This window comes from Ceratotherium simum, chromosome 24 (assembly GCF_057802395.1).
Source record: "Ceratotherium simum simum isolate JZ-2026a chromosome 24, ASM5780239v1, whole genome shotgun sequence".
In the NCBI taxonomy this organism is placed as follows: domain Eukaryota; kingdom Metazoa; phylum Chordata; class Mammalia; order Perissodactyla; family Rhinocerotidae; genus Ceratotherium; species Ceratotherium simum.
The window spans coordinates 18,789,783-18,812,500 of NC_141923.1; the positions used below are offsets into that span (position 1 = coordinate 18,789,783).

At 35.5% G+C, this 22,718-nt stretch overlaps 1 long non-coding RNA gene across 1 annotated transcript in view; it reads right to left on the bottom strand.

The window, feature by feature from the left end:
- Positions 1 to 4,822: 4,822 nt before the first annotated feature.
- LOC147913900 (uncharacterized) overlaps positions 4,823 to 22,718 on the bottom strand; it is a 150,779-nt gene continuing 132,883 nt past the window's right edge. Inside the window, exons 4-5 of the long non-coding RNA XR_015556131.1 lie at positions 17,454 to 17,520; positions 4,823 to 6,258 (exon numbers count right to left, since the gene is read on the bottom strand). This is a non-coding gene — a long non-coding RNA (uncharacterized LOC147913900). The remainder of the gene's footprint in view (positions 6,259 to 17,453; positions 17,521 to 22,718) is intronic.

Consider the following 22,718-nt stretch of genomic DNA (forward strand, 5'->3'; position numbering starts at 1 on the left):
CTGGGGGAAGATCACGTGTCTACTGAACTGGCAGCTGTGGGGAAAAGATTGAGAAGAATCAAAGTATTCAGTGTCTGGAAGATACTATTGTATCTTTTTGTCAATACATTACAAGAAAGAAACACATCCAAAAGGGAATTGGCCAATTTGCAAGCAGAAACAGGAAAGAAAGAGAGTCTGGAAATTCAGAGCCTTACAGGGTGGGAAAGCTAGCTGCTTCTGTCCACCAAACAGTGGGTAATATGATGAAAAAAACTCTGAGAAACAAAAATCACATTAAAACATAACCATGCACAGAAAAAATCCCTTCCAGCAATGATGAAGTAATAGAGCCCTAATTTGTTATTTTTCCTTAAATAACTATAAAACTGAAGAAGATATATGAAAGAAAGAGAGAGAGGAAGGAAGGAAGAGAGGGAGGAAGGAAGAAAGAGAGGAAGGAAGGAATGAAAGAAGAAAGACTATATGACCTTCTTGACAGATGCAGAATTTTTTTCTTACAAAATTTAATACCTATTCATGGGGGAAAAAAAAAAAAAAAGCCCACTAACCAATCTAGAAATAAAAGGGAACTTCCTAAAACTGACAAAGGACATTTACAAAAAAACCCTATAGCTAACATTATACTTCAGGGTAAAAGACTGAATCCTTTCTTTCCTCCTATGATCAGGAACAAAGCAAGTATGTATGCCTTCACCACTTCTATTCAACATCATGATGAAGGTAAGAAAAGGAAACCGAAAAAAACTTTACAGATTGGAAAGGAAAAAGTAAAAATGTCTTTATTTGCACATGACGTGGTTGTCCATATAGAAAATCTCAAAGCTACTAGAACTACTTAATGCATATATGAAGGTAACAGAATACAAGGGCAATATAAAAAATAAATTGTATGTCTATACACTAACAATTAAAAATGGGAACTTGAAATAAAAACAATACCATTATAAAAGAATCAACAATATGATTGTCTACTGAGAGACAAATTTAATTAAACACAAGTAAGACTTGTGAACTGAAAACTAGTAATGTAAGGAAGACTAAAGAGTGGAAATATACACCATATTCATGGATTAAAACAGAAAATATTAAGATACTCATTCTCACAAAATTGACGTATAGATTAAGGGCAATCCTGATCAAAATCTCAGCTGGGGTTTTTTGTTTTGGTTTTTGGTAGAACTTTTTGACAAGCTTATTTTAAAACACAGAGAAATGAAAAATGAACCATTATCAGAAATAATTTTTTAAAATAAAAACAAAGTTGGAGTACTTACTATACATCATATTAAGACTTACAATAACGGACAGTAAACAAGACAGTGTGACATTGGCAAATAGCTAGATATGTGGGACAGAATAAAGATTCTAAAAATAGACATATATACACACAAATAGACAATATCAATATATATTATTGATATTTCAACGTGTTTCCAAGATGATTCAATGGAGAAAAGATATTCATAAATTTGCTAAAATAGTGAAGTAACAATTGATATCCATGTACAAAATAATGAACTTCTACCCTTACCCCTTACCATACACAAAAAGTTGATTCAAAGTGGACCATGAACTTAAAGTGAGAGCTAAAACAATTACTATTCTAGAAGAAATCATATGAGAAAATCTTTATATCCTTGGGGAAGGCAATGATATATTTGATAAGACACAAAAAGCACAAACCATAAATGAAAAAATGATATACTAGACTTACCTAAATCAAAAACTTCTGCTCAACAAAGGACTTTTTTTATGGGAATTTAAAGGCAAGTCATCAACTAGGAGAAAATATTTGCAACAAAATTTGACAAAGGATCTTTTTTTTTTTGAATCTATATATGCAGAACTATATAACTCAATAGGACAATGAAGGGGGACAAAATATTTGAAGATACACTTTATAGAAGAAGATAAAAGAAGATATATAAGCACATAAAAAGACATATACCATAATCATCACTAGCAGGAAATAAACATAGCAATTAAATTACTGCACACTTTCCAGAATAGCTACAGTTAAAAAGACTGACTATATCACGTGTTGGAGAGAATAACTGAAACTCATACACTGCTGGTGGGAATGTAGAATCATAAATTCACATTGGCAGTTTCTCAAAAGTTAAACATGCACTTACCATATTTATCATTCTCATATTTACCAAAAAGAAATGAAAACATGTTCCCATAAAACTTTGCAAACAAATGGTCATAGGTCATAGAGCATTATAGCCAAAAACTGGAAACAACTCAAATGTTTATCAAGAGGATAATGGAGAAACACATTTTCATGTATCCATATAAATGAAGATACTACTCATCAAAAAAAGGAATGAACTCTTGATATATATAATATCAAGAAAGAATCTCAAAATCACTAGGCTGATTAAAAGAAGCCAGATACAAAATAGTGTATACTGTATGATTTCTTTTACAAGAAATTCTGGACAAATTAAAATAATCTCTAGTGACAGAAGGCAGATCAGCAGTTGCCTGGGGCTGGGCATGGAGCAGAGTTTGACTGCAAAGGTACATGAGGGAAGTTTTTAGTGTGCCAGAAATGTTTTATGTCCTAATTGTGGCATTGGTTACACAATGGGATATTTCATAAATATCGTCAAATTGTATAATAAAATTGGTAAACTTAATTGTACTTAAATTATAGCTCAAGAGATGATGGAAAATTCAGCTTTGCAGCAAAGAGGATTAATTGTGTAGACTGTCCACTGAATCTTGGTAGCTTCAATGTAGCTACAATTAATTTAAAAGTTAGGGCATAGAGGTAAGGAAATAAAGAAATAAAATAGATTTGAGACTATGTGTAACAATTTAAGTATGATTAATAACATATGTGACTGAAATGAAATAGATTAGAAGCCTACAAAATTTATGAAGGAGTAATTTTGCCAAATAAACAATGGGGCAGACTGAAAATTATTTGACTTTTTGTGACTTATAATAAACTTTGATCCTCTAAGCCTCCATGTACAGAAAGCTGGCTTTAAAAGCCATACGATTTCTCAAGGGAGCATTATTCCTACTTCAGACATTGCCGTGGAGCATGATGGATAAGACAGAACTTCTAGAGGGTCAGGGCCACAAAGATTATTTCCCCTCTTCTGGGTTCAGGGGCCTTCATAACATCTCACCAGTGGGATTTCAGAATTGCTACAGAAGAATAATTACTGAGTCTCCCATTCTTCCTCTTTATAATGCATATCATCATTACCCTGTCTTTATCCCTGTATATATTGAATATAGAATTCTGTACGTGGTAGGAGAAAGTTGGTCTTTTCAGTTTACAAGCAGCCAGACCACAGGGAATTGGTCAGACCAAATGGAGAGGACTGATCAAGTTTAGGAGATCCTGGATTTTGAGTAGATACAGTGACTGGATTGGACCTTAGGTTTTCTTTCTTGGGGATGGAATTAGTGTGTGCTATATGTGGGCAAAAGACTAAAATATTTAACTTTTCCAAGGCATTTGATTCAGAGCTGAGCAAATGGAACTCGCAGTCATTTCCTGATTTCCATCCTTCATTCCATTCATTCTATCATCCACTGTCTATTGCATTCCTACTTGGACATTGGGAAGATAGAAATGAAGATGACACGATCCTCCTCTCCAGCATCTCCCATTCTAGGAAGATAGTCTTGTGTGCTCATATTTGCATACAGTGCATCTGCCATGGAGAACAAGCATACATTTGATGGACTAAGAGGTGAGTTCTTAAGGGCAAGATAATCTTCCCAAAAAGGAGAAACTTGAATGTGGATTTAAAGGATGCATAAAGACTATGAAAGTGAAAGGCCCTTGGTCCATTTAATCAGATTGCTCAGGAAGCTCCATATACATGTTTATCATGGTAATCCACTCATTCATTACTCATTCATTTATTCATCTAACAAACCTTCAATTACAGAGAAGTTTTTGTGTGCTGGGTACCATATTAGGCACTGTATTAGTTTTCTATTACTGCTGCAACAAATTGTCACAAACTTAGTGGCTTAAAACAACCAAATTTATTAACTTACAGTTTTCTAGGTCAGAAATGTGACACAGTATTACTGGACTAAAATCAAGGTGATGGCTGGTCTACATTCCTTTCTGGAATCTCTACAGGGGAAAATCCATTTCCTTGCATCTTCGAGTTTCTGGAGGTCACCCACATTCTTATGTTGTCTTCTCCTTCCTCCATCTACACAGCCTGCAATGGCAGGTCAAGTCCTTCTCATATCACATCACTCTGACTACTTCTTCTGCCTCCCTTTTCCACTTTTAAGAACGCTTGCAATTACCATAGGCCCATCCGGATATTCAAAATAATCTCCCCATCTCAAGGTCCTAATTTAATCACATCTGTACAGTCTCATGTAAGGTAGCATATTCACAAAATCTGGGGATTAAGACGTGGACATCTTTGGGGGCATTATTCTGCCTCGCACAGGCACAAATCTGCACTGTTCACCTTTATTCTTGAGATCTACCATAGGGCCTGACTGTGGCTCTCTCCCCAAATTCCAATTAGCTGCTTCACCACGAAGCCAGCAAATAGTCTAAACACTGCACTGTCTCTCATCCATTCTTTGAGCAGGAAGTTGTTTTGAGAAGTTAATCTTTTTTATAATTCTCATTTTAAAGATGAGGCAACTGATATTCTGGGAGTTTAATTAACATGCCCAAAGTCACAGGTGATAGGAGCAGAATATTGCTAAAATTCAAAGCTCATGACTGCAGGTCCATTCATTTCCCAGAGCAAGATTCTGTCAGATCTCATATATAAATTGAGTTCATTTTAGGTTAAAAAAAAAAAAAGTCCATTATTTAATAAGAGACTAATTTTGGGAAACTTGTATAAAAACCTAATCACTTTCTTTCTTATTTTACTAATAGAGCACCTTCAAACATTCAGTGCAAATATTGCATTGAACAAGAAACCCTGCTATTCAACTCAATGACAGCTGACTATTACTCACTTCCAAATGACTGATGCTTGGTGATGCGTCTGTTCACCCCAGGAAATCTCTCCCATGCATGTCTCTAAATCTTCTCTATTCTAAATAAATTGTCTTTGGATGAGTTTATTATCATTTTGCTACATTTTCCAAGCAGCATTCACATTGCTAAATGGAAGGAGTTATTCTGCCACTTTTAAAGGTTCCCTCCCTCATTGTTAATTATTTGGATACTTGTGGAGTGTCAGAACACAAATCAGTTTCTTTAGGACTATTAGTCATGGTAGCAACCGAATAAGATTGATTTCTTGAACTGGTTCCAGAGTACCTAATCTTATAGAGCACCTTCTGAATAAAACAGGATCCATATAATCCCAACTATAGACTTAGAGATGCTGTTCTTCAGGAGATGGCATGGTGTGGTTCAATGGACAAGGATGCTGGATCATTCACACAGCTAATACATAGCAGAGCCCAGATTTGAATCCAAAGGTCATGGTCTTTCAATTATCCCATGCTGCTTTCTAACTCATCACGAACTTTGTCAAATATTAGGAAGAAAACTTGCTGATGTTTTAAACCACTGCAAAATGTATCTAAACCTTACTTGTTCAACTTTACAATGGCAAAACTTGGAAAAAACAAACAGTTCAGCCCAATCCAACAAAGTTAAAGCTGTGACTTACGGGATGGATATTTCAGAAAGATGCAAACATTTTCATCCAGTTAAAGAAACTCTGGAAAAAGACATATGTTCAGAGCATCGTGGTCATAAGTGCTTAATGCTAAAGGCAGTCAGGCAACACAGATGCAAGAAGCTTTAAAAGCTTTCGGAGTCTAAGGTTGTAACCTTCGGGTATGATGGTGAGATTGTCAGTCCACTGCAACCCAGCACTTCCCCTCAAGTGTCTGTCTTGCCCTTCCTTTCCCACTAAGTGCCTACTCTGAGCTCTTCAAGCCATTACATAAAGCTTTTTAGGAAACATCACTCCAGACAGATGCTTAACCCCAGGCTCTAAGGGGACTATGCTGCGCGTTGCTAGGTCTGTTGATTAATTTTACATGTACGTGCATGCTAATGTAGTCTGACACCCACGCCCTCACAGCCAGTCAGCCATGTTAAGTAAACAAAGTGGTTCAGGAAAATCTGCACTGCAATTTGTCTGTGCACGAGATGCGTTTCCATCCCAGTCTTGAAGGAGAAATGGTTCTTGTTCCTCAGCAGCCATCAGAGGCCACCTGGTCAATGTTATCCCAAATCTTCCTTGATTCACTTGTGATATGCACCCCATTTTTAACAACCTGTATAAAATATGAAGTATTTTAAAAATGTTGACATTGAAGCTCAATGATAGCAAGACAGTAGAGAAGATTTTAGCACTTTGATTACGCTTGGTGACAATCATTACTCAAAACAGAAATTAAACTGCATAGTCTATGTCTGTGGGTCTCATACTATGTTTCGTGAAACTTACTAATTTACAAACATTAAATGTGATATGGTATTAATAAAAAAATATGATTTTGAGAAAAATTGGTGAATAATATATCAATTGTAAACATCAATATTATAGATTTTCCTTCTGGTATTTGTAGATAAATTATCTCAGATTAACTCTCCCATTGGGAGCAACAAGAAAAGCTGGGGGAAAATTGTTTTGTCCCAAATTAATCTGAAGGCATTGGAGAAAAAATCAAGGCAGCCAGAATTTAAGGGACTGGAGATGAAGAGATGGGACACTTAGATGTAAGCCCAACAATCAGCAGATCTTTCCCTTTGAGGCATTTGCTAACTCACAAGTGGGGGTCTGGAGGCTGAGAAACTGAGCTGGGAGCTTCCATCAATTGTAGGGCAAAGGGGGACAGAGATTAGGATTCAAGGCTCCACATGAAGGAGGAATCCTGGTAAATACCACCACTTCGGTTGAGACCCATGAAGTTCCATACTTAAAAAGGAGAGGGAAACCAGCCCCCACAATGACTGACCCCCTCCATCAAATCAGATTGGATTCAAATCTAGCTGCTTTCTGGAAGCAAAAGTAAACAGCAACATTACAGAGCCTAACAAAATGCCTTGAACTCTGTAGGTAATTAAGAAAAATTAGTTAAATTTTGTTCTTATCAAGAGCATTTAAATATTTTCCAATAATAATAAACTGAATGGAAATAATTATCTTTCTTTTTGGAGCCCCTGACACATGTCCAGGTTCTATGATCTTGGCTTTATGTATACTATCTTTAATTCTTACACCATATCTGCAAGTTAAGAATTATGTCTGATTACAAAACTGAGGTTCACAGATATTCAGCGACTTACAAAATCTACACAGTTACTCTATGACTGAGTTAAGATTGAAACTCTGGACTGCTTGCTTTCAACAAACACTTTCTGTGGGTCAGGTGGGTGTAGATTTTTGTGGAATACGTGAAGAAGGGGTTATTTTAGGAAAAAAAAGCAGAGAGAGCTGTTAGGAACTGTGGTTGTATTTATGAAGACAATTATCTCTTGTGAAAAGTAATCGTCTTAAATGTTTTTTCCTTGGAATTTGGAAGAAATTCTAAAAAACATAGGAATGTGTCTTAAAATACTCATCAAAAAGAAAAATAGTAATGAAATCATTCATTCAAAGAATATTTACTAAATGTTTCTTACTCACCAGGCACTCTTCTATATTTTAGAACTACAGCAATAAACAAAATTGACAAAGTCCACAGCCTGATGTAGATTAGATGCTATTGGAGTGGACAGTTAATAAATAAACACATAAAAATAGAATTTAGGGAGTCATCAGTACTGAATTGATATTTATAGTCTAGTTGCAGGCATGGGATAAAAGCCTGTTGGGATAAAGTTCAAAAAAGAGAAGAAAGCTATTACAGGCACAGTGTATAGGCCAGAAAAACCACGGAATTCAGAAGGTGCCCAGCAGTTAGTGTGTTAGAAGAAGTAATGCTGCACCCCATCCCTCCATTTGAAGTCCTATCCTCTTTTGGAAGAGGGACATAACAGTGGGATACAATGGCTTCTCTGTCATGGATTTGTAAAAACATCTGTGATTCTAGACAATGGGTTGAATGTGGATGATATCATAACAATAAGAACTGTTCATTATATGTTTCTTAGGCAACATGTATGATTACAAGGTATTTGAAAGTTAATGTGATCAAAATAAACTTTATATTAGAATGACAGAAGAAGAGAGAAAAAATAAGAATATAAATGAAATAAAGAAGTGTCCAAACAGCAGATAGACACCAGCACCAACATTCTTCCATTCTATATAATGTTTTTGTGAAACAACCAAAATTATAATGTTTCACCGGGTTGGGGCAGCATCTGTGCCAAAAGGAACAAAGGAACAAAGTCCTAACTGAAGTATAACTGCCTCATTAAATTGACATCTATCTGCAACCATGCCTCTTAGATCACAAATCATGTTAAAGGATAAAAAACAGGATGCATATGTGATTTAAATTTAACACAGCATTATTTGCAGTCATGAAAATTTCCATAGTGAGCTTGGTGCTAGAACCAGCCATCTGAGGTTTATGAAAGAGATTTATTTATCCCAAATTGTATTTTCTCTAAACTGAGCCCTGCTTTGCTGATCAACAAAATTTTCTGAAAGGCCCCAATTGCCACCTGAATCCCAGTCCCGTAAATTCAACAGATATTTCTTCCAATTTCCAGGCTGGAATTTCATAGTGATGACAACCTCATTTTATCATGAATTTGAGTGCAAATCACTCAAAATAATTGAATAGTTCAGCACAAAAGAAGAAGCCATTTCACTGAAGAGAGTATAGCAACAAAGTATGAGAATATTGCAGCTATAAAACCATTTTTTTCCATTTTCTAATACCTCCTACACCCACTTCCCTTAGCATATAATCAGTGTTACCATCTGAAACACTTCCCCACACAGTACTCAGGAATTCAAATCTTCTGGAAGTTGTCATAGCAAAAAGATGAGTACAATTTGGTTGGAAGACATTAAGTGTGGCTCCTACTGAGCATTGATGGGTGAAATAAAATGATTTTAATTTAGATCAATTCTCAAGTATTATAAATTAATAGTTGATTTACCAAGAGAAAATTTTAATCAGAAATAATCTCAAGTTACTCAAGAAATATTTAACAGGTGCTACGATACCTGCATCAAAAATATCAAAACTTCAAATATAAAGCATCAATTATGTGGTTTTCTGTTTATGATAATGATAAAACTGGACTTCGGGAATCTTTTTAGTAGTCAACAGTATTGATCCATAGCTTGAAACCGTAGTTCCGGAGCAGCGGTGGTTTTACCAATTTAGTTTGATATAAAATGCCTATTTCTCTAGCATGCTGAGACAATGGTGGTTTTGTATAATTGATGTTTTTCAAGAAAGACAAATAATATCCTTACTGCTTTTAATTTCTGTTGGAATTTGTTTTCTCAAATATATTTCACAGATTTCCAGCTGCATAAACTGAGGATCTTAAACCACAATGTGATCTTTACTTGATATTTTTTCCAAGACAATGATTAGGAAAAACAATTTCTAAAGTTTTTTCACGGTTTTTTGGTCTCTACACTAAACGGCCACACACACACAGGCACACACACATGAACATACATTCAGTAATTTTAAATAAATATTTTTAAAATGCTATTTCCCAGTATCAAGTTATCCACTGTTACTTCCCACTAGTCTCAAGGAATCAGATGCTAAATCACCTTCTTCCTGCTTAAAACATATAGCTTCAAGATGTCATGAGAATTATTTCTATTCAGCTTAGCTAAGATATTATGTGAGAACTGTTGGGGGCAAGTTTCTTTAATAATTATGCATTGCTCTAGTTAATGTTAGGGGCAGTTTACATTAATGAACATAGCTGACAAAGTTAGAATTTTGTTACCAAAATTTAATAACTTTGAATTAAAAATTTGGTATGTTATATCCAAAGGTATTAAAAAATCCATATGTAAAATATCCATTTTTATTTCATTGCCACTTTTAAAAGGAATTAATCAAATATCAGTATTATGGACTGAATTGTATTTCCCCCAAATTCATACGTGGAAGCCCTAACCCCAATGTGACAATATTTAGAAACAGGGCCTTTAAGGAGGGTATTAAGGATAAATGAGGTCATAAACTTGAAACCCTAATCTGACAGAACTGATGTCCTTATAAGAAGAAGAAGAGACCCCAGATCTCTCTCTTTCTCTCCTAGCACCCAGAGAAGAAAAGCCATATAAAGACACAGCGAGAAGGTGGGAAGAAAGGTCTCACCAGAAACCAACCCTGCTGGCACTTTGGTCTTGGACTTCCAGCCTCCAAAACCATGAGAAAAATAAATTTTTGTTGTTTAAGCCACCCAGTCTGTGGCAGTTTGTTATGGCAATCTGAGCTAACTAATACAATCAACAATGAATTCTTTCTCCCAACTGCTGATTAGCTTCTCTGTGATATCAGCAAATCAATGTTACAAATTAGGATAAAGTCAATAGTGCCATACGAAATGGTCACGGAACCCTTGGACAGGAGAATATAAAAGCTGCTCTGAATTCTTTCCCTGTAAAATATTCCCCGTTATGGGATATTGAAACGTGTCTTTGTATCAAAAGGTTTGAGATTCTACAGTATAATGAAACCCACTCAATGATTTCAGTTTATTTTTCTAAATGTGCTTTTCCATTTTGAACCACAGTTCTAGTCTGTGGTTGCAAAGAAAAATGTGGGCGGTATCTTGGGAAGAAGTCCTGATTGTTGCCAAAAGCAAGGGCCTCCATTGCTCCAGAGCTTAACAGCAACAGTTTGGAGTGGAGTTCTGAACCTCTGCTGGGAATTCTCTCAGTCCCGTCCGCGTGAAAGACATATTGTCCCTGTATGGACTGCTGCCATGCTCCATGGTAGGACTGAGAAAGACTTCATCAAATGAAGGAAGCAAAAACAGAGTGTTTGTCTAAGGTCTCTCTCCATTTGTTTTTTTCTTTCCACTTGCATGCAGGAAAGAATTAAAGCACAGCAATCATGATTACCTAAAGAATGCAAGACACTGCACCAAGATGAAGACGAAGAAGTGCACAAAAAGTAGCCCATGCACTCACTGCAGAGTTACAAAACAAATATTCTGCCAATTTTAAGACCATAAATAGGTATTAGGTATCTTCTGGTCTAACCATTTTTAGGGACAAGCAAACTGAAAAATTAAAATCCAAAATGACTTATTGAAGTTGCCATGCTCTCCTTGAGTAGGGTCAGGGTCAAAAGTGAGCCTCAGATTGCCAGTCAGACTCTTCTAGTGGAAGAATTTTAGACCTTTGAATTCTCAGAGACAAGTCAGAAGGCTTGTTTGCATATCCTCAGGAACAAGCCAGAAGCTCCTGTAGCTCTCCCCATTAGTCACCTGGGTCTACCTTCTGCCTTATCTTCTCCATCCTACCCTCCATTCCCAGTGCTTGCTGCTGCCCTCATCTTCATCTTGGGACCTATTTCAGATTTCTTCAGCTCCCTGACTACAATTTCTGAATCAGCTGTTATTTGTCAGGACTTTTTTCACGGTGAATACAAAACCCAGTAACAATTGGTTACTTGATTATAAAGTAAAGCCGTGCATCACAGACCCATGAACAGGGGTGTTGCTGGGTTTCAGGAAGAGCTGTCAGTAGGAATTGAGAAGTGAATCTGGCTCTCTTTGCGTCTCTCATCTGTGTTTCTGTACGCTTCGTTTATTTGTAGATCAGAAAAGGCAAAATTGGTCAGATATAATAAGTTTTTTTAATTTTAAGGGGAAAAGACTCATTTGAGCAATCTTAATAAAAGTTTTATTAGAAACATACATGTGACAGAGAGACTGAACTACAATGGATATTTGTCTAGATTTCTAGGGAGTAATGTCATGTATTGAAAGCTGCAGTATAGCAAATATGTCTGAGTAAGTTGAAGATGGGATTATAAGAGGCTGAGAGTAAACAAAAAGCACTTTTAGCAGTGTAGACATGAGGCAAAGATGGTTATCATAGGGTAGTAGCTATGAAAAGCTGGGTAAGTGGTGAATTAAACAAGTCCCCTCCCTTAGGGGGAAGGCTGGCCTGGTCACCGGTCTCATAGCGAGTAGGTGATGGGGATAGACAAGACTGTGTGTGTGAATCACAATCTTTAAAACAATAATCATCAAGATAATTAAATATTATACATTTTAACCTAGGAATTTTCTTCCAAGAAATGTATCCTAAGGAAAGACCCAGACAATATGCAACCTAAGGAAACAGCCAGATAAGAATGTACAGATTTTTATAGCCATATTTATCAAAAGCATGGTAGTTTACATTAATGGTTTGTTGCTAAGTAAGCCCTCATGGGAGCTGGTGGAGGAAACTTTACCAGAGCATTATCCTGCCTGGGGGAGGGATGCAAGGATGTTTCTCCCACTCCAGCCCTCTCTAGCCTTCTTGTCTAACCTATGGGAGTCAAGAAAAAATCTAAGAAAACTTTATTAAGTTCACAGTCCACCCCTTCCACCAAGAGTATCAACTATCTTTACTTCTAATTAGCGTATAGTGTGCCCTCTTTGGTTTATGGCTTCTTTTCTCAATGTTAGGTTTGTGAGATTTATTCTATTCATATTGTGCATATTCATATTATCATTCTGTGCCATGGTTCATCTTTCATTCTCATTGCTGAATAGTATTCTATTGTGTGAGTTAAAAAAAAAAATCATTCTACTCTCAATGGGCATGTGGGTAGATTCCAGTTTGAGGTTATTAAGAATCATTCTGTTATGGACATTCTAGTTCATCCTTTTTCATAAACATACGCCACATTTCTGTTGCATATATACCAAGAACTGGAATTGAAGGATCACAGAGTATGGAATTAGTCAGATTCAGTAGAAACTGCTAAATAGCTTTCCAAAGTGATTCATTCCCACTGGCAATTATGAGAGTTGCAATTTTCTTCATGTCCTTGCCAAGACTGGGTGTTTACAGTCTTTCTCGTTTTAGTTATCTGGTCGTTGGATCTGGAATCATATTTTTTGACAGTTGAAACTGAGCACCTTTCATATGTTTAATGGCCATTTGGCTAACCTCCTTTGTGAAGCATACATCCAAGACATGTGCTCATTGATTTTTTTCCATTGCGATGTCTGTCTCTTTCTTTATGATATGGGAGCCTTGTTTTTAAGTATATACATCCTGTATATGACCTCACTGTATATATAGAGAGATAGATATAAATATTTAAATACACATATAGCAAATATCTTCTTCTACCCTAGGGCTTGATTTTCCCTCTTTTAATGGTAACTTTTGATGAACAGATTTTTTAATTTTGAGCATTCTTAATTAATTTTTAATTTAAGGTAAAATTTATCCATTTTGACTTTTGTGATTAGTGTTTTCTGTGTTCTTGTCAAGAAATTTTCTTGCCTATTCCAAGGTCACAAAGGTGTATTCTAAATTTTCCTCTAAAAGTTTCATTATTTTATTTTTTATGTTTGGACAAACAAGTCATCTAGAATTGATTTTGTGTATGGTATAAGATAAATGTTCAGAATCATTTTTTTAGAATGGATATTAATTGACTCAGCACCATATATGGTATAATTCATAAAAATTTAGTACAAAATATTATACTAAAATGTACACTTTGTTGTATTCAGGGGATGAAGTATGTGTGGCTCTGTTTCTACTCTCTCTCTTGTTCTCTCTCCAGTTGTTTCTATTAGTCAGTTCATCTATCCTTAATTCCAATAATGCCTTAATGCCAATAACACACTGTTTTAATAAACTTAGTTTTATAATAGTGCATGGGAGAAATTCACTGTTTTCCCTTACCTGCTCACACAGAACACTTCTGTGACCAGATGTGTGGGTTTCTTCCCGCACTAACCAATTCTCCAACATCAACTGTGTGTCCTACAGTTCAATTCAATTCTGACACTAGCGAGAGTTAGTGCAGACCCCACGGGTTAAGGGCTGAGTCCCAGAACACTGCCCTCTACTTCAGACACCAATTGCAAGTAGTGTGTCCCAGGTGACCCACAACTTCTGTCGTACTTGGCTACAAATGGTAGGTTCCCACAAGCCCCTCCTCAAGTTCAACGATTTGCTAGAGCAGCTCACAGAATCCAGGAAAACAGTTCACTTCTTACTGCTTATTTATCACAAAGGATATTTTGAAGGGTACCAATGAACAGTCAGATGAAGTAGTACATAGGGTTAGATCTGGAAGTGTCCTGAGCACGGGGGCTTCTGTGCTGTGGAGTTGGAGTGCGCCACCCTCCTTGCATGTGGTTGTGTTCAAGAACCTGGAATCTCCCCAAACGCTGTACTTTTGGGATTTTTATGGAGGCTTCATCAGTTAAGCAAGATCAATTATTAATTCACTTTCCAGTCCCTCTCTCCTCTCTAGAGAATGGAGGGTGGGGCCGAAAGTACCACCTTCTAATCATGCTAGATCTTTCTGGCCACCAGCCACCATCTAGAAGCCTGCCAAGAGTTACCTCGTTAGAACAAAAGATGATTCTATCACTAAGGAAATTCCAAGGGATTTAGGAGCTGTATGTAAGAAACCAGAGTCAAAAACCAGGGGCAGATTTATGTATGTAGGTATATATATATAGAGAGAGAAATATTTTTATATAATATAAATTTTATAAATAATACAAATTACAATATATATTATATATACATTTTATATGACATGTAAATATATATTTATATATTATAATTATTATTTCATAAATAGCTTTCAAGATCTGTTAGTATAGATCTTTCAACTTTGTTCTTCTTCAAGTTTGCCCTAACTATTCTTGGCTCTTTGTATTTTTAAAACTTAAAATTCAACTTATCAATTTCTATAAAATTTCCTGCTAGAATTCTTTATTAAGATTGCATTTAATTTATAGTTTAATTTAGAGAAAATTAACATCCTCACAAATATTGTGGCTTGGATCCATGAATATGGTACATCTCTCCATTTATTGATGCTCTTCAATTCCTCTCAACAATATTTTATAGTTTTTCGTTTAAGAGTCTTTCAGAATTTGTGTTAAATTTGTTAGCAGGAATTGAATATTTTTTATGGTAACTTATTAATTTCATTTTCTAACTATTTGGTGCTGGTATGTAGAATTGTATTTCATTTTTTATATTGATCTGTATGCAGTGAACTTGCTAATTCATTCATTAATTCTAAAAGTTTATAGACTGCTTTGGGTTATCTATCTGAATAATCATATTATCTGTAAATATTGATAGTTACAATTTTATCCATATCATGATTCTGTTTATTTTCCTTGGCTTATGAAACACAGTAAGAAGTGATGATAATGGTCATTCACTTACTTTTTCCAGCTTCTGGGGAAAAGATGTCAATATTTCACCATTGTGTACAATGTTTGCTATAAGTTTTTTGGAACTATACTTTTTCGTGTTGTTTCAGATTTCAGAAAATTTCTTCTATTTCTAATTTTCTAAGCGTTTTTTTAAATCATAAATAGGTGTTAAATATTGTCAAAAATACATTTTTTGCCTTTTGCACATCTATTAAAATTATCTAATTATGTTTCCTCTCTTTTTTACTAATGTGGTGAATTTTATTAATTACCTCAATGTATTAGTTTTAGTATATAGCCACATTTTTGCATTCAAGTTCCTGAGAAAAAAATGGCCAACAATATAACTTTTTTTTCTTGAATGATGCTTGTCAAATATTTGGAATCAAAATTACGTTAGCCTTATAAAAAAATTAGGACTCACTCCCTATTTTTTTCTATTCTTGGAATATGTTTGGGTAAGATTTGCATTATTGGAAAAATTCCCTGGAAAGGAGATGTAGTCCTGAATTTTCGTGGTGGAAGATCTCAAATTATGGATTCAATTTTTAAACAAGTGCTAAAGTAGTCAGATTTTATATTTATTTTTCTCTCATCTGTTTATTACTCAATGAAGTTTTCTGTTTCATCCAAATGATAAAATTTAGTATTTTAAAATTGGTCATGCTATAGTTCTATGATTTTATATTGAAATTATTTGCATCTCTTTCTCATCCTTAATGCTAATTAGTATCATTTTAATTTTTTTCTTGAATATTCTTCCTAGTGGTTTTTCAAATGGTATTTTCAAAGAACAAACTTTTAGTTTTGTTTATATTCTCTATTATTTATATATATATATTATATTTCATTTATTTCTTCTCTTATCTTTCATATTTATTTTCTTGTACGTCCTTTGGATTTGATTTGACTTTCAAATTTTGTGACGAATGCTTAGGCCATTAATTTTTAGTCTTTACTTTTTTTCTAATATATAAAATTAAGCCTATAAATTTCTCTCAAAACGTTGCTTTAGCTGTATTCCACATTTTTAAACATTTTATAACTTCATTAACTTTCCATTTAAAATATTCTCCAATTTGCCTTTTGAGTTCTTCTTTGACCCTGGAATAGTAAGAAATATGTTGCCTAATATTTTGTAGTTTGGAGTTTGAGATTTTTCTGGTTATCTTCTTTTTTTAATAAAACATTTTTTAAAATAAAATTAATTCTAGCTTAATCCCTTTGTGGTTAGAGAACATACTCTGAATAATTTCATTCTTTTGAAATTTGTTGAGTCTATCTCTATGGCTCCAAATCCTTTCTACAGAGGGCACTTCAGATATTTTTTATCTGGGGACTAAAAACTGCCATTTCGTATTAGAAGGGAGGAGAACGGGTAATAGAAGGGTGAAATCCTAACTGGCCCACTTATTCCTGATAGAGTTCTTTAATTAATTACACTCATAATTGCCCTGTATCCCACCTGTCCTTCGTGCAATTAGCTCAGATTTCATTGCCTCCAGGGCTCCCTCAGTAAAGATTGTTCTTACCTCTTGTGTCTTGAATTGTGAATCTCTCTATTAATATCAACCCATCTGCTTGAAATTTTCCAGATTTCCTCAAATATTCTGGTCCACTGATTTCTTGTTTTCCTGCAGTCAGGCTTCTTATTTGTTTTATAACTTCCTATAACCCCAAAGGCAGTATGGGAAGAAGAGGCAGTAAAACTGAGTGCTCAGTCTGCCATCTTGAATAAGCTTGTGGATCATTTTTAGCAATATTTTCTGCGATCCACATTTAACATCACTTTTGAAAACAGTTATATAAACCAGCATTAAGTAAAGTATTAAAATTGGGCATTCTGGTAAGAAAAATTTTTATAATTGAAAAAGCTATTCAAGTATGATTGTTCTGTATACGTTATTAAAACCAAACAGTTGTTAGCTCAATTCAGTCAACCTGCAATTCAATAGGGGGAAAATTAATTTTTCTGTAGAAATGAATTGTCCAATTACTTGTCAATACCAAAATGACTTTCAGTACCACACAGCCAGCCCAAGAGAACTAGGTCATCTAGCAGGCCATCCAAGAATCAAACCACCATCAAAGGGATAGTTTATGGTCAAGAAATTGGGGTCGTAGGTAGAGCAGAGAGAAAGCGAGAGACTCACAAGAGACAACATACCTTGATATGATTTTTTGTGCCAAAAACTTCATCAATTTTCCTTTCGTCTGCTGATTTCCTCTGGTCCCTTCAAATGAGAGAAAAACTAACATGACAAAAGCTGACATTCTTCCTCTGAATAGTTTCTCAATTGTTATGGCACTTTCCCATCTCAAGTTTGAAAAGAGAGGAAAATTCCTCCGGGAGAGAAGTGGGTAGTTCAGTGCATTACCTTGAAAAGAGATTACAATAAATACTCTCCAGGACTGGATGGTGAAGATTTAGGTCAGAAATCAGAGAGTTGTATACTATTGTCATAAGATTCTCTTTGAAATATTTGTCTCCATTATAACTGGGTCCATTTCTACTTGAGACAATCAGCTGTACGTGAAATATATGAATCTGCTCAAACTCAGCTATTTAGACCCTTCTCTTAAATCTCCCATGTAAGCATTTCAATCTCTTTATTGCTGAGAAATTTATTTTTTCCTTTTAATATACAATCCAATTGATGCTCATGTCAGGTAAGGAAAATTATAGACTATCTCCTTCATAATGCAGCCCTCTTGTATGCTTTACATGAGCTATTGTTACAATCCTTTGTCAATAGAGGTACAAAATATATGAATTTCCATAATCACGATCTGTGACTAACCACGTGTAAGTCAGGAGTATTCATTCCTAACTGTCTCAGCTGTAAGAGCTTGGGCACAATCACTGTTTAACTCTCAAGTTCAAGGGCAGGATCTTCTCTCTGCTATCCTTCTAGGTACTCAGGGGTCCATTTGATTTTGCAATTTCTCAAGCATGAACTCCAGAGAAACATCACTTACAGTAGCTAGCTCACAGAGCAAATTCTCATGGCATTGGCCTGTTGTTGGCTAGGGACAGGCTGATGAGGGCTGTTAGTGAAGCTGGCACAACATTTTAACTACTGGGAACTTAAGCAACGAATGACTTGGAAGGATTTTTATTCAACAAAGTTCTTCAGCAATAAAACAATGCTTTCTGCATTTGATGTTTTTTCCTCCATTTCCAGGTTCTTTTACAAAGTGCCCTTTCTCTGAGACCATGTTTCCATTAGAGGAATCCTGATATGCATGTGCCCATTCCTTCTCTCGTAGTTTTCAGATTCTGTCTCTTTCCAGCTCATAGCCTTTTGTTTCCTGCCTCAAAAAGGTACTGTTCTCTTTCCTGTAACAATAACACTTGAAAACTAATCAGTAACCTGGATAATAATCCATTAAGACCAAATAAAGAACAACAGAAAAAATGTAAAAAAGGTTCTCCTCTCTCATAAACGGCAATGAAGGCTGAATAACTGTCTAGTTGATACTGGTAAAGAAGAGAGATATTTATTTGCTCCTGGGAAAATAGCTTTCCTTCACAACCACTCATTCTCAAATCCTACCCAAGAAGGGACTGAATGAGCTACTTCTAATGTAGCTAAGAAAAGAGAATGGAAAGCTTATATGTATATATATATATATATATTTTTTTTTTTTTCTGCTGAGGAAGATTAGCCTCAAGCTAACATCAGTTCCCACTCTTCTTCTTTTTCTGTTTTTTTTGCTTGAGGAAGATTAGCCCTGAGCCAACATGTGGGCCAATCTTCCTCCAATTTATATGTAGGTCACAGCCACAGCAAGGCTGACAAGTGGTGTAGGTCTGCACCAGGGATCCAAACCCATGAACCCAGGCCACTGAAGCAGAGCGCATGGCACTCAACCACTACACCATGGGGCTGGCCACTAGTTTATATTTTTATATCTAACAGAAACTGGCATTCATATTCTTCTACTACTAGATAGTAATATATATTGGAAATTTTGTTAAGAAAATATCAAAGTCTTACCCTCTAATTTCTGAGTCTACATTCTTGACTTCTATGGTTAAAACTTTATCAGTACATGATTTTTTTTCTCTTACCTATAATATCATAGAATTGATGTTTAACAAAGTCTTGTGAAAAAGCTTTAAAAGATTAAAGCCTTAAAAAATTAAAAGAAAATTTTAATTATAAAAACCCCTACTTTTTAACATTTTAGACTAGCCAAAGAGTTTGTCCTAAAAGCATTTATTATCTGTTCCAGAATTCATAGATAAGTACACATTATAACTTTATTGAAGTCAGCATATTTTTTAAAATTAATAAGATGTAATTTTTCTATTTATACCCAAAATACAATCTGTGCATTAAAAAACAAACTATAAAGACAACTGGAGAAATTTGTCTTTATTTGAAATGAGGCAAAAGGAAAAAAATAAGCAATTACAATTGGCTAATTGCTTTGCGATTTGGCTTTATTTCCTTGATGCTAATGGAGAATTTCTAACACCTACACAACTAATGAGTTGGGAAGTTATGAGCATTATCTGAATACAAATATTTAGTCAGAAAGAAAAAAAAGTTTATTTACTGCTTAGAGAATAGAGAAGATCGAACAGACATAGGCTATGTCTATATTTCAGTCTGCTGGGTGCCAGAGTGTGTGCCCTAAGGATCAGGCAGTTTAAAGGGAAACATGGGTTTGCAAACACACATTTTCAATCTCACGTGTTTAATGTCATGATAGACGTCATGTCAGAGCACATGGAATGACCATCTAAATAACAACAATAACAAACGACAATAACAATAATTATTAGTGCCAACTATGAAATGTTCATTATGTCCCAGTTTCCCTGCTAAGTGCTTCCTATGTAGCACTCCTTGAGTTTTTACTGAAGAATGTATGTATAATTGTCCTCATTCTAATCAAAAACAATAATAATGATCTGAGAGGTAAGTATCTTATTTCCACAGCTTGTAAGTGGAAGATCCAGGATTCACTATAATAACTATCTAAATCCAAAGCCCGTGTTTTTAATCCCTCACTTTACGTCCTCCTACTTGGCCACCAGGGAAGTTTTTCCAGAGGAGATCCAACCACAGCTGAGTCTATAAACAAATGTGAAATTAAGCACGCATGGAAGTAGAGTGAGAAAACGAATTTAATCGAGAAGAATGTCATTGATATACCAGAAGAGAGGAGTACACTATATTTTTATAGAATCCAAAGCGATTTTTTGTCATATAATTATAAATTGCATAGAGCAAGGGGCAGACATGAGGCGGAAGAGTTAGGCTGGGGGCAAATCATTAGCGGTTCATATGCCCAACTAGGAATCTGAGGCTTCTTTAGGTCATAGAAAATGACTGAAGCTTAAGCAGGGAAATGGCAAGGTTGTATTTGCACGTTTGTCTGATCTGATGGAAGTCCCATCATACCAGGTGAAAGGGTATCCGGTAGAACCATTACTAAGATATCTAACAGATAAAATGAAGCAAATTTGTGAGAAAAAAAGGCTTCACATCAAAAAAGGGAGAGATTCTATCAAAGTGACCCATGTGTTGCACACATGAGTTCTAAAGACAGGCAAGTGTTAGAAGTGGGACTTTAGAAATCCTCAGTGTAGGAAGTCACAGTTGTATCTGGCTCGGGTCTAAGCAGTGGTTGCCTTGTGTGGGATGAAACTATGATCTGGACTCTGTGTCGGCTGGGGGTTGTCTCATTGACTCAGACCATGAGGTGAGGTCTGGGCACGTTGAGACTGACTCGCTTTTGGGCAGGTATACTTAGTTCCATTTGGCATGCTCACTCTGTGCATAGCTTTACAAAGCACTTTTTCTAAGTCATAACGACTCTCCCACCCACCTCAGAGCTTTGGTATCTTCTTTTTCCTTCCTACCCAACAGCCACCCTCCTATTCTCTATCATAGTCAATTCCCTTTCAATCTTCATATCTTAGCTCAAGCACCAAGTTCTCAGGGATGGCATCTTCACCACTTCCCCAACCAGATCAGAGCCCCCATATGCACTCCCATAGCCCCCTATGCTTTTCTTCCACAGCACTAATCACAAGTAATAACTATATATTTAAGAGATTATTTGATTAATGCCTATCTCTTCCATTATTCTGTAGCTCAGTACATCCTCTGGAACATAGTGTATGCTCAATACATATTTATTCAATGAAAGAATGACTTTCCCATTGGCGCTATCTCATTTGACATGTTGAACATGAGAAGTGTATCTTTAAGCTCTGACCTCATTGATCTCTCCCACGATTGTATCAAAAAAAAATACTTGAGGATTGACTTTAAGTGTTGCAGCAAACATCCTTGTGGGGATTTTCAGTTTGGTGATGCATTCACTCATTCATTCCACAAACAATAATTGAGCACAATGCCCTGTGCTAGGACTGGGGATACAAGGATAAAAAGGACTTGTATTTCCTTTTAAGGGCTCAGTAGTTTGCCCACCCTCCAATCTGAGCTTTCTATAATTGTTTCAACAAGCTAATCCTTCCATCAGAAAATAAGTTTTCAGTATTCCAGACCCTTGTGTCTTCTATGAAAATTGCCTGCAAAATGAGACATGGTCCTTTTGCAATTTTCATTAGAAAGCAAATTGCTTGTGATACCTTTGACAGGAATTAAATGGATGCATAGAGTCAGCTCTACCTTATTAGGGAATTGAATGTTTGAGAAAGAAATGGAGTCTGTCAGATTCAGAGTTTCATTGTTGTTTTTAACAAAATGATACCGTGGCGCTCTTGAGTCACTGCATGAAGACACCTAGGTTGAGTGTGTAGTGATAGTTTTTACAAAGAATTTTACCCTGTAATGATCGTTCCTGTTGTGTTATTGTTTCAAATGGTTGCTAGAAAGTGTTTTCTTTGTGCTATTTCAAAGAAAACAAGAGGTTTGGTATTTGAATACTTTTCTTCTTTCTTCAATTTGAAGTATTAGAAAAGAGTGATAGTTTGTGGTTTGTGTTGAAAATAAAATACTGCAGTTGAAAGTTCTTTTTTCAGTTTTCCCAATGTGTCATGTTGACGCTAACCTTTTCAAAAGGAAAAGCTTTGAGGAACTTTGATTACAAAAACAGTGTCTGCTGAGTTGAAAGTATGAATTTGGAGGGAAGATGAGCAAGATGGCTCATATATCTTACTCAACAGCATTCGGTGAGTATGATGAATCATATTGAAGTACAGAATTTGTTTAAAATTATTGTAACATGGGATACCTGTATTTATGATTGTTTACATGGATTATATGTCTGGATTCATTTGTTTCTTTATGATTGGCCTTTTTCAAGACAGTATTTAAGTAAGCTTTTCCCAGTCTTCACCAGTCACCAGATAGTAGTCTTACCATACTGTACCTTTAATCTGTATGGAGATGAACCAACACAGGTGGAGTTCTTAATCTTCCAATGGAAAGACAACAAAGTCTGCTCA